Source organism: Choloepus didactylus, chromosome 20 (genome assembly GCF_015220235.1).
Source record: "Choloepus didactylus isolate mChoDid1 chromosome 20, mChoDid1.pri, whole genome shotgun sequence".
NCBI lineage: Eukaryota > Metazoa > Chordata > Mammalia > Pilosa > Megalonychidae > Choloepus > Choloepus didactylus.
This window is the reverse complement of record NC_051326.1, coordinates 4660274-4670001: the sequence shown is the minus strand read 5'-3', so window position 1 is coordinate 4670001 and position 9728 is coordinate 4660274. Positions and strand designations below refer to the sequence as shown.

Genomic DNA, 9728 nt, shown 5'->3' with positions numbered 1-9728 from the left:
ATTTGTTCTAAGATATAGCTGTCTCTGCCTCCTCAAGGAAACACCTAATATTTATTTAAAAAAAAATTCTGTCAGATATCCATCACTTCAAAATAAATAGATGAAGTCATCTTTTCAAAGCCACTATTGGTTATTTTTTCTTAAAGAGGTGAAATGGAAATTATAAAATCTACCTCATATGTGGTAAGAGTTAAATCAGATGATGCATGCACACTCCTAGCCAAGTGCCCGGGAGGCAGGCAGGGGTCCGTGGATGGCAGGGGTCCGTAGAGCAGATGACGCCTGGAGAGCATGGGCCGGGCAACATCGAGTAAAGTGATGGGAAGAGAGAAGCCCCTCAGGGATCACCGGGCGATGAACAATCCAGGACTGTGGCAAGAAGAGATGTGAGTGATGGAGAGAGGCTGCATCTTTACCAGAGGGCAGGAAAGGCTGACGTGTTTCATGGACCTGACTCCACCCAGTTATGACCAGGTGCTTCAATAAAATGCCTATAACTTGCAAAAAAATCTTCTCTTTCACATAGGGCCAGAACAGAATGATGTCGTTTTCCTATAATTGAGTGCTGGTCTGTCCTCTTCATTTTTCCCAAAGAGGAAATTTCCCTCAACAAGGAAAGTCAAGACATAGATCACTTTTAACTATGAGTGGTGCACGTTCACCATCTGTAAGGTTTCAAAAGATCAAGAACTCTTGGAAAAGTGCCTTTTTGCTTAATTTGTAATTAGAAATTGGTATACCATTGGATTCCATCCTGTGACCGGTGTCCCCTACTTCCCCCCATCTCCCCCACAAAGAAGGCTCACGATTAGCCCATTTTACATAGGCAAGAATTGTCGTGGGTTATGACAGAGGACAGACTGCTGGAGACCAAGTTCGAAGTTCAGAATCTATATCCAAAGAATTTTGTCATTTGTCACAGGGCAAACACTGTAGCCACAGATTGACCCCACAGACAAGTGAGAGTCCTGATCACAAGGGGGACTGGACAGGGCGGGGGAGAGGGGGAGCAGCTCACGCAGCCCATCACCGCGTCCACACGGCCTGTGCCGTCCAGGGGGTCTCAGCCCTGCCCACGCACCACGTTACAGAATGAACCGCAGGTTCTCAGGAAAGGCTGTGGATGAAAGGTTGTTGCGCTGACTCATCCCCTTCACAGGGCCGGTGTGAGGTTGAGGGCCTAATACTTGGTTTAATAACTCTAGAAATCATGGGTCTCGTAGGAAATTGAAACAAAATTAGAAAATTCTGAAATGTGCATAAACTTTAGATATTTATCTTTAGCCATATTTGTCCAAATGTTTTTATGGGAATTAGGCAGTGCAGGCAGAGAGAGGAGAGGGAGAAAACGTGTTGGTGTTTCTTCCCATCGAGTAACATTTAAATACACTGAAGATCCCCAAATATGTGTGCATGCCAGCACACTTCCGACTGAATGGGCTGTTCTAGGGACCACGCCAAGAAACTGAAAAAATTAAAAACTATTAAGAACGGGCTGGATGAAAATATTTGGGAGCCCTGAGGAGGTAAAATATATATTCAATTTGCCGGCTCATCACACTTTATATCCAAATTGGGCAATACCTACAGCTGAGAAGGGATATAACCAAGTCTTCTATTTGCAAAGACAAGTGTTGCGAAAAGGCTTTAACTGTATGACCAATACCTATTCTTGAATGATTTGCATGAGTTTGAGTCTGAACTGCATAAGGCAAAACCTAGAAAATTTTCCAATCTCTTTTTTCTAACCATGATAATTCTGATCAACCTTCATGGTTCAAAATAAGAAAAAGGCACTACTATGGAAGCCATAATGCTAAATCCAGCCCTGTTCATGTGAGTGTTTCCTTCCCCATAGGGTTGTGATGATGCAGTTATTATATGCTTGCATTTGCTTTGGGCAATATCTCCTCCCTTCCACTGAAATGTTAGGAAAATCTTGCACCTGTATCACATATTTAATTTTTTTTTATTGATTGTAGCTGCAGAAAGTTTAATATCTGGAAGGGAAAATTCTTCCACCTCCTTTTTACTTAAAAACAACAATTTAAAGCAAACTAAAACCAAAAGTTATTTATCTATCTCCCAAGTGAATTAATTGCCTAGTTATTTTATCTAGACTTTTGATATCTTACTGGAATATTTGACAGTGGTATTGTATTCAATCTGTAAATCACCTTGGGAAGAATTGTTATCTTATATGTAGTCTTCTTGTTGAGAAACATAAAATTTCTTTCCATTCATTTAGGTTTCCTTTTATATAAGTCAGTAAAATTGTCAATTTTTTGTATTCAAGCATTTCTTACTTAGGTTACTCTTGGGTATTTTCTATTATTTTTGCAACTATGAATACATTAAAGTCTTCATTATAGCATCTGTCTATTGGCGAAATAGAGGATTTGGCTTTGTATTCATACAGTATTTGGCTTTTTATTGAACACAGTAATTTAAGAGAATTTGTGTCGGTTACTGTATGGCTTTCCAGGTAGTTGCCTTGCCGGTTGTTGAGAGCGTGGTGTTGCTCCTTCCCGATGTCCCTCCTCTTTATTCTGTCTCGTTGCTGCTGTGCAGCTGAACCCGCCTCTTCTCTCCGTCTCCACCGTCGCCGTTCTGTGCAAGCACGCATGGTCACCCTCCTACGTCTCCTGCCCTCCCTCGGGCCGCCATCTGCTCGCTTCGCACACCGCAGCCTGGGTGGGCTCGTCAGCCTTCGAAGGGCTGTGCCATCCCACGCCCTACACACGGTCCATGTCTTTGTGTCTCTCTCAAGGTAAAGGCAACGCGCCCTGAGGGGGCCACAACCTGTGGCAGGCCTGGTCCTTGCCCACATCTCTAGTCTCCGCGCACACTGCGACCCCCCAGCTATCTGAGCTCCAGCTGCATGGACCTTTGCACTCCCAACCCCCCAACATCTCATGTCTTCTCACTGCTCCGTGTGTACAGCAATTCACTGAGTAAACGCCCGCCGTCTTTCCACCTGAGCTCACGCGCATTCCCTCCTGGAAGCCTTTTCTCTATGTCACGTCTCCCAACGACACGTGCTCATAGCACCCGTGGAGCTCTCTTAGCAGCATTTACCTCCGGTACCACTTTACATGGTTACTGTGGTCATTTAACGACCGTCTGCCCATCCCCTTCACGGAGGGTTAGCTCCGTGCGGCCAGGTGTGACGTCAATTTTTTCACACCATTTTGTCCCCAATGTGTAGCACAAAACCTGGCACATAATAAGCCAGATTGAATAAATGATGGTCAGAACATCTGCAACGGAAGTTGAGTAATAATATTGATAGAGGCTTTTGTTGTTGTTGTTGTTCTTTTCATGACTGTAGAAAGAATGCCCACAGCATTTCCCCAGTGAGTATGTTTCCATCAGCTGCTGATTTTCACCCAGATATTCTGTGCTCAAGGAGTTCTCTACAGTCCCTAAATCATTTTCTCTCCCCACAGGGCGAGCAGAAGTTCCTTCTCCAGTTACTACTGACAGGTCTCTCCTCTGTCCAATCCCCGTTTACAGAGCATTGCTCCGTTTTATTGCCAACCCCCTTCTGCTCATTGTCTCATTTCCTGGAAGTTGTAGTCTCGCAACAGATATTGGAAAGAAGCTTCGGATGTCGCAGGCAGAGAGCAGCATTTTTTCCTGAGCAGCTGAGGTGCTTTCATCGTATGTGACTGAATCGTGTAACTGATCACAATTCCCCCTACACAGGGTACTGGGAATTTCAGAGTCAAAACTGCTGCAAAACGTAAATGACTGTTTATAACGTTATGTATACAACTGGATGTTAGCATTCCTCTTCTAATGTTTCCAGGTTTGCTGTGTGCCTTTAATGATGTTTTATTTTCTATCTTATTCTATGATTTGCATCTTTATAAATTACCACAGATCTTTTTGGAATAGTGTTGAAAATAATAAGTTAATTGTCATATTTGCAGCCCTCCACAGAAGAGCCTCAACTAAGCCTAGAATCCAATTATTGCCCAGAAGCAATTTATAAAAAGATGACAGGACATTCATGAACACACAAACTCATGGCTGCCCAGCTTTGCCTGAGCGCCACTGGGGACATGATGTCTACCACTTACCAGCTGTTCTAGTTTGCTAATGCTGCCAGGATGCAAGACACCAGAAATGGATTGGCTTTTATTAAAGGGGGTTTATTTGGTTACAGAGTTACAGTTTTAAGGCCATAAAGTGTCCATCAACAAAGGATACCTTCACTGGAGGATGGCCAATAGTGTCCGGAAAACCTCTGTCAGCTGGGAAGGCACATGGCTGGCATCTGCTCCAAAGTTCTGGTTTCAAAATGGCTTTCTCCCAGGACGTTCCTCTCTAGGCTGCAGTTCCTCACAAATGTCACTGTTAGTGACATTTGCTCTTGGGGTGTTTTGTCCTCTCTCAGCTTCTCTGGAGTAAGAGTCTGCTTTCAATGGCCGTCTTCGAACTGTCTCTCATCTGCAGTTACTCTCTCAGCTTCTGTGCATTCTTCAAAGTGCCCCTCTTGGCTGTAGCTCCTCTTCAAAATGTCACTCTCAGTTACTCTTCAAAATGTCACTCACAGCTGCACTGAGTTCCTTCTGTTTGTCAGCTCATTTATATGGCTCCAGTGATTTAATTTAGAACCATCCTGAATGGGTGGCATAACACCGCCATGGAAATTGTCCAGTCAGAGTCATCACCCACAGTTGGGTGGGGCGCATCTCCATGGAAACACTCAAAGAATTACAATCTAATCAACACTGATATGTCTGCCCACACAAGATTACATCAAAGATAATGGCGTTTGGGGGACATAATACATTCAAACCAGCACACAGGTGACCAGCTCAGAGATTGCTTAGTGCGTGTCAAGAATATAGCCCTGCATCTGGCACGTAGTATAGTAGGTGCTTAATGAAATTTGAGCACAAAAGTGCGATCTCAGCCTCAGAGTTCAGTCTTGCCCAAACTTCCCGGTTAAAAGGAAAGCATCATGTGGCGTCACAGACTGGACAGCTGGGCCGTGCTAAGGCTCTAGATCCAGTAGTGAGTCAGCAGTTTTATCTCCAAAATCCTTTTTTTAGGGCATATATAATTTCAGATTTTATAATTCAAATCCCCATGATAATAAAACAGGTAGGAAAAACATTTTTGGCTACTATTCTCCTGTCTTTCCTTAGCCAGAAATAATCAGTTTGTACTTTGGCATTATATAATGTTCAAGACTTCTATGTAGTATCTGCAGCTAACCACAGACATGAGCCCAGAAATGTTTGCAGGTAAGAAACCTGCCAAAGGTTACCATTCTTGACCCGTTTTATGGATGAAGCCGATCAGAACAAATTCATTTGTTCATTGAACACACTTCCGTTGACCACTTACCAGCTCACGTATTCTAAGTTGCAAATAAAGTTTTAGAAAAAGATGGTACCTGTGCCTGTATTTTCCCCCACGTTGTCTTTTGGGAACCTACGGGTTTTATGTATGTTGATTTTCGATGTTAGGATAGGTTTGCAAATACAGTCAGTGCAGTATGACATCAGAGGTTTTGCAAGCCACGTGTATGCCTGCAGAGATGTTGCTCTGTTCCGGCTGTACTAGTCCTGGTGGACAAGCTGCTATAGACAAACCCAAACACAAGCTGGCTCCACAAAATTGAACATCGCTTCTACCCCACACTGAGAGTCCGGGCAGTGAGTAAATCCATAGGGTTTCTCTCTTTCCCGTGCTGGGACCCAGGCTCCTTCCGAACTTGGTTCTTCTGGCCCTGGGCATCCCGCTGACAGAGTAGCAAGAATTTGAAGGCTCTCATACCAATGGATGTCAGAACCAGGCCTAGCAGTGGCACGTGCCCATTTGCCCCTATTTCCTCGGCTTTAACTCAGGCACGTGACCACACCCAGCTACAAAGGAGGCTGGGAAATGGAGTCTTCAGTGGAGAAGAGAATAAAAATTTCAATGAACAGCTAGCAATCTCTGCCTACAGAAAGAAAAACTAATTCCAATGGGTGGAAGTAAAGGAAGACATATTTGAGCTCAATAAAAGACAAATCTGTTTAGTTTTAGATGTCTGACAGTTCAACACTCTGCCTTGTGATGTGGTGAGAAGTTTCACGTCATTTTTGAGCCAAGATGTCATAGCCAGCAGAGCTGATTGCAACTGGGTACAAGTTATAGTCACAAAGTCCCAGCATTGGGCTCCTTAACACTTGTGGTATAAAGAGCTTATTTTTATTAAGTAAAATAATAAACTATGAACTATCACTTGCCATTTAAATGCTCCCTTGGAGGCCTTTCTGACCACCTTTCCTAAAACAGAATCCCTGTCACTCTCAGACATTTAATGTAACCTTATCAGAACTTGAAATTACACTACGTACTATTGTGCTACACTTACTCGTGCATTTCTTTGTGTTCTCTTTCTGATTCTCATTGTGAAGTGTAAGCTCTTGGAGGGCAAGAACTGTGATTCTGTGGTTTAATGCTATTTACCCATTCCTGGATCAATGTCGGGCATGAATATTGACAAGTATTTGTTGAAGGTCTAAATCTAAGAAAGTAAATGCAGAAGCTTAAAGGCTGTGAAAGGCATTGATCTTCAGACAAGTCTAAGATGGAAGAGCTGGAAGAAAGCAGAGTTCTTTGAATCCACTATCCTCATTCATTCATCTTTTGCCTATACTGACCATCAAAACCTCATTGACTAAGTAAGCATCTATTACACGGTAGGCCCTTTATGAGCACTGGAGACGCAGAGATGAATAAACCAACCCCTAATCTGGGAAGTAACCGAAAGTGTGTGCATTTCTCCGTATCAGAGTAACTCATCGCACCTTGTGCAGCCTCTCAAGGTGTGTCTGTATCCCCTGGCTCTAAGCTCCGTGAGGAAGGCAGCCACGTCTGCTTTGCTGTTAATTGTGCTTTAACACGGGATTTGCACAATGAAGGTATGTAACCATTAAGAAAACTCTTTCAGGAGAAAACAAATGAAAGGAAGAGAGGAGGATCAGGCAGGGAGAGATGGAGAAGGAGAGAACAAGAGAGAAGACACACCCAGTCCTCTGGGAGTTTGCAAACTAGTCCTCTCACTTCACAGCTGAGGAGGGTGGGCGGGGGGAGCGGGAGGGTGGGGGGCACCCTGCAACACGCTGAGGGCAGAGCTGGGTCTGGGCCCCTTGTCCCGTCTGTACAGAGCACACCAGACGACAGACATTAACCGTGTCACCTGTGCGTGGGGGTGGCCGCGAGTGTGTGTGGATAACCAAGGTTAGCTGGTGCGTTTCCTGCCAAAAAAATCTTACTTGACTGTGGAACCACATTTTGCTGTTCTTCATAAAGGGAGCAAAGCGAGAGCCACAGAGACCTCAAAGGACATTGGATGGACTTTCCTCTCCTCCCCGTCGTGGCAGACACTGGCTTCGTTGAAACAGGTGTGTGTCACAGTATTGGCGTATCCTCTTTTGAAACACCATCTGCCTGTGGGTAAAGAAGGGCATGTGCCATAATGTGCAATAGGTGAGCTTACGGAAAAAGTACCAAAAAAAAAAATTCAGAACTTGGTTCTGCTACTTGAAAACTGTACAACATTGGAAAACCCGCTTTTTACCTATGGGAGACTGTTCTTCATCTGCAAGCTAGAGTTACAAGTCTCTCCTCAGCTGCTGTGTCTCAAGAAGTGATTTATCTTAGAAGGCCTGGAAAACAGTAAGAAGTCAATCAGCGTTAGCTGAAGTGAATAAGAGCAGGGCCACACCTGGACACACTCGCACAGCTCCGCACGTGCTCTCTGCTTGCTCTGTGACTGCAGGTGCAGGACAGGCCTGCTGACTTCTCGAGGACAGTGACCTTGCTTCAGACAGTCTAACCCTCACGATGGCAAACACGACGTTGGGTTTAACATAGGGGCTCCATAAATGATTTTTAAATTGTTTGGGGGTTAATTGTGATATTTCACAAATTTGTATTATTCATTCATTCTCTGTTTTCATGCATGATCATGGGAAGTACATTATATTGGTGTTTAGAATTGATTAAAAAAAAACAGTCACATCCATTGTACAGAAGAAACCAAGAGGTACAGGAGGTTAAGTAGTGTGACCAAGGTTACAGAGTTTATAAGTGATGAAGACATAACTCAAAATCCTTTCTCCTGATCCCAAATCCATGCTTGTTCCACTCCGTGAGAATTCCCAGACCCATTCATGGGTCCTGGAGCACAAGGACAGTGCAAGGGAAATCTCTCCTGGGCAGAAACAACCTACAGATTCCTTCTGAGGTTTTCAAACATATCCGTGGATGAGGTGTCCCCAGGATAACTGTGTAATTTTCCAGCCTCCCTGAGATGGGATAACATGGTTCAGACCTTGACATCATGTCTGTAGGATTATTTTCCCCTCTGCTAGGTAAAAATAGTCCTTCACTCACAGTAGCCAGCACCACGGCACACAAAGCTTCTTCATCAGGGACAGGCAGGCTCTTGTGCCGTGCGCCCCACGTGGCCACATGCCCCATGAAACTGACCGCTGGCCAGCCGGCACGGAAGCCAAAGCACCCCGGGTTGTTCCAGCTCTGCCTCTTTCTGACGGCTTCCCAGGTCTACCTCTCACTGTCAATGTTTTCGTTTTAAGAGTAAAGGATGTTACTTATTGTCTGAATCCTTCACTGCCTCAGAGTTAATGATTTATTAACTGGGCAAATATTTATTGCATGTCCATGAGAAGCCAGGCTGAGTTCAAGCACGTGGGAGAAAGCAGTGAGCAGAAGAGACAATATCACTGCCACAGTAGAGCGCACATTCCAGTAGTGGGAAACAGACAATGAGCAACAGGCAAAACAAATAAGTGAAGAGCACGGTGCGTTAGAAGGAGACGAATGCTATGCAAAAGAAAAAAATTAAAAATAGCAGTAGAAAAAGAACACTGCAGGGGGCAGTTTGCAATGTTAAATATGTTAGTTGGCATGGGCCTCTTTGAGCAGGCGATATTTGGGCAAAGACTTGTGTATCTCAGGGAAGAAAATTCTGGGCAAGGGGAAAACCAGTGCACAAGTCCAGAGATACTGGGTGGGTTGGCCGCACCTGAAGTCTTAGGAGGGGGCTGGCCACACCAGAAAGACTGGCCATGGGGTTAGGGAGTTGGGGTGTTGTGCCACATCCTATCAGCCCATGTCAGCCCACCTCAGCCCACCAGAGATACCAGGGTGCCCGGCAAGGCCCAGGCATTGAGGAAAGTGGAGTGTTGGGAGCAGAGAGAGTGAGGTCCAGAGAGGAAGAGATGAGGCCACGGCTGGGGCCAGGACCTGCAGGGCCACATGGGCCCTTTTGAGTACTTGGGTTTTACTGAGTGAAATGGGAGCCATAGTAAGGGACTATAAAACTTCCAACAATAGCTTCTGATACCAACTGAAGATATTGCAATTAATCAATTCCATTCTGACCCTTAACAGCCCGGAGTCAGGCCAGACTCCACGGTTAAGGGCAAACCTCTACGAGACTGTCCTTCACGCGACAGTCACAAGCCCAGCCCCAGGCCGCCCGCACTTCTGCCCAACTGTCTACAAATTTGGAGATTCCCTCCAGCTCCTTGGGTTCAATAATTCACTAAAATGACTCACTGAAATCACTGAAAGTGCACTACTTACTGTTATAGTTTTATTATAGTCAAAATATACAAATAAGAAGAAGCCAAAAGAAGAGATGCATAGGGCCACATCTGAGGGGAGGTTCTCAAATTCAAGTGGCTGTGTCCTCT

At 44.7% G+C, this 9728-nt stretch overlaps 1 long non-coding RNA gene across 1 annotated transcript; it reads right to left on the bottom strand.

Annotated features, from left to right (window-relative positions):
- Positions 1–7390: 7390 nt before the first annotated feature.
- On the bottom strand, positions 7391–8450 carry LOC119516647. Its single transcript, XR_005213339.1, has 3 exons — positions 8404–8450; positions 7586–7673; positions 7391–7455 (listed from the first exon to the last, which is right to left on the bottom strand). It is a non-coding gene; the product is annotated as an uncharacterized LOC119516647 (long non-coding RNA).
- Between the last annotated feature and the right edge of the window lie 1278 nt (positions 8451–9728).